Source organism: Silurus meridionalis, chromosome 23 (assembly GCF_014805685.1).
Source record: "Silurus meridionalis isolate SWU-2019-XX chromosome 23, ASM1480568v1, whole genome shotgun sequence".
Classification (NCBI taxonomy): Eukaryota; Metazoa; Chordata; class Actinopteri; order Siluriformes; family Siluridae; genus Silurus; species Silurus meridionalis.
Genome location: NC_060906.1, coordinates 10,086,900 through 10,089,534, shown reverse-complemented (window position 1 = coordinate 10,089,534; position 2,635 = coordinate 10,086,900). Strand labels below are relative to the sequence as shown.

At 38.9% G+C, this 2,635-nt stretch overlaps 1 long non-coding RNA gene across 1 annotated transcript; it reads left to right on the top strand.

Moving 5' to 3' along the window:
* Window positions 1-270: 270 nt before the first annotated feature.
* LOC124377243 lies at window positions 271-1,990 on the top strand. The gene is made up of 3 exons (XR_006924078.1): window positions 271-393; window positions 1,138-1,230; window positions 1,445-1,990. It is a non-coding gene; the product is annotated as an uncharacterized LOC124377243 (long non-coding RNA).
* The last annotated feature ends 645 nt before the right edge of the window (window positions 1,991-2,635 follow it).

Sequence of the window (2,635 nt, the reverse complement as noted above, 5' to 3'; positions counted from 1 at the left end):
TCGAGAACAGCAGTATGTGTGCTGCTCGGAATCGGCAGGTATGCGCATGCTCAGTGATGATCACTTGTTCAGCAGCATGTTTCAGTTTAATGTGTGTACTGTTGGAGAAACTAGAGAAGAACCCCATTCTCAGGGATATTGATTTATTTTGAGTCGGATAGACGGTCATACACATTCAAAAGTGAGTAACTTTAGGTAATTTTGTTGATTAGTGCTGATTTGAGACGCGAACTGTTTTGAACGATTCAGTCCGATTTGGTGAACCGGTTCGACCGGTTCACTAAAAAGAACCGGTTCACTAAAAAGAACCGGTTCAAATGAACGATTCGTTCACGAACCGGCAATCACTGCTGGCTTCGGGATTTCACCTGTTTTTCGCGCTCTTGTGAAAAGGTAAGAGCAAATCTTGTTATACACTTTTAACATTTTTGTTGATGATCCACCGAATGCAACGTTTTTCGTTGTCAATCGACAAAATGTATCGTTCATTCAGGTTAAGAGAAAGCTAGTTAATTACTGTACAGTTCACGATTAGCATGGTGGACTTTACTGCAGGTAATGGCATGAGCAGGTGAATTTTATACCATAATGCGTTTACTCGTTAAACAAATACACTCATTTATTTAACCATCCCTAAATGAAGCTCTCAGTTGTTTTGCCAATAACAGGGCAGTAGTCAGATGAGCATTAACTGTCGCTTGTCTAAACTACACGTGTGGTATAAGTGAATCTTTCACACTCAGCTCAACAGGAGAGGGAGAGACCTTGCACAAGTAATTCTGTGTAATAGATATTGAATCTTGGGTCTTGTGGACTCTCTCAATCTATTAAACATATTTGGGTTCATTTAATTGTTGTCCAAAACATTTTAAGAAGAAAGAAAATGAAAATATTTTAAAAGGGGGTCCAATAAACTTTTACACAAAAACTTTTTACAAAACATGTATGTCAACATATTGTGCAATCTTAATTTAATTTCTATGGGGAAGAAACAAGCGGCATGGTTCTTTTTCCAGAAATTGTATCCTTGATAGGCCATATTTCTTCCTGTTGTTATATTATAACTAGTTATATAATTTCATTATTTCATTTTGCACTTCCATGTAGAAATTCACGTGTTTATTCTCTGATTTGCAGAACAATAGCATTGATATTGGACGTGAATGCGTCCTAAAGGGACTTTGTGTGTACTTGAATGAAGATCCGGAGAAGCTGGTGTAGGAATACATGGTATGTTGTTATCAGTAAGGGAATAGTCTCTGTGATAATTTTAAATATGGATAAGAGAGGCATTTCAAAGATCTGGTTATATTTTGTGATAATTTAACTGTTAGCTGTTGTACATTTAATTTGTTTATAACGTTATAAAAAGGGATTTAATTAAGGGATGAGGTGGGATGTAATTAACATCAGGGTTTAAAAGCACTGATTATTTTTTTTAAAGGCAGATGATGTAAGCAGACACACAGCCATGGAAGAGACGCTCTTTGGCATCTATGTTATTTGACATGAAGGTGATGAGCTTACTGATCCCCCAGAGGATGTGGGTATAATTCTAGAGGGGGTGACTGTACTCTGTGAACTGGGGAATGTACCTTTTGCATTGGCCATATTGTTTGCCTTAGTATAATCTTTAAATCTGTGCTACCCTCCAGAACATAAATATACGTTTCAAGCTTTGCAGAAAATAATTTTAGAGCTGAATGGGAACAGGCTTTCTGCAAAAATACACGCTCTTAAAACAATTATGTTGCGTTGAAGATTGTCCACTTCAAGTAAAGTGAATAATATTCAATCATTCCTTTGTTAAAGGTTTAAGGTCACTGACATTTTATGGGACAGGTCTAATTATTTGAGGTGGGGTGCTATAAAACATTTAAAAAATAAAATGTTTTTTTACATGCAGTATTTCTTTTTTCAGATTTGATAATTTTATAGTGGTTTGCTTTAAAACAATTTTAAGTTGAAACAATACCAAGTACAGTGGAACCCACTTATCTCGACCTCGGTTAACTCGACAACCCTATTAAGTCGACGTTTTTGAAGTGGAACCGCCATATTCTCGCTTTGTCTTAGCATTTTTTATCGGTTATGTCGACTTTTTTATGTCGCCGAACCCTGATATCTCGAGCATAAGGGGGGAAAATTTGCCATTTAACGTCAGTTATCTCGATCGGCACTGTGCAGCCGCAGAAGAACTCGCGAAAATGGCGGAAAAATCAAGCCTTACAGCTGCTACAGGTGTTGTATTGTATACTCGTGAATCTCTGCTGTTAGTTAGTGCACATATGCCTTTTGTTGTTAAATGTTATGCGATGAACGGGAGGCGAAAGCCGCGCTTGGTAGGAGAAAAGCGCAGCCGTTGAGAGAGTGCCGGTGGGAAGGCACGTACCGGGATACGCATTAGCGATAACAACGACCGCCGTGAACCAACATATACCAACAATAACGGACGGTGAGAGTGTGGAAGTTTAAATAGGAGCTGGTGATGATAAACGAGCAGCATATGTGCACGATTGAAGCCGGGAGCTTCAGAGAAAGCGGCCGAGGAAGCACCTGACACGCTGAAGGGGCGCCGAAGGGGGCGTGGCAGGTGGATTCCTGACAGATAAACATGTACTGTATGTATTTTTAT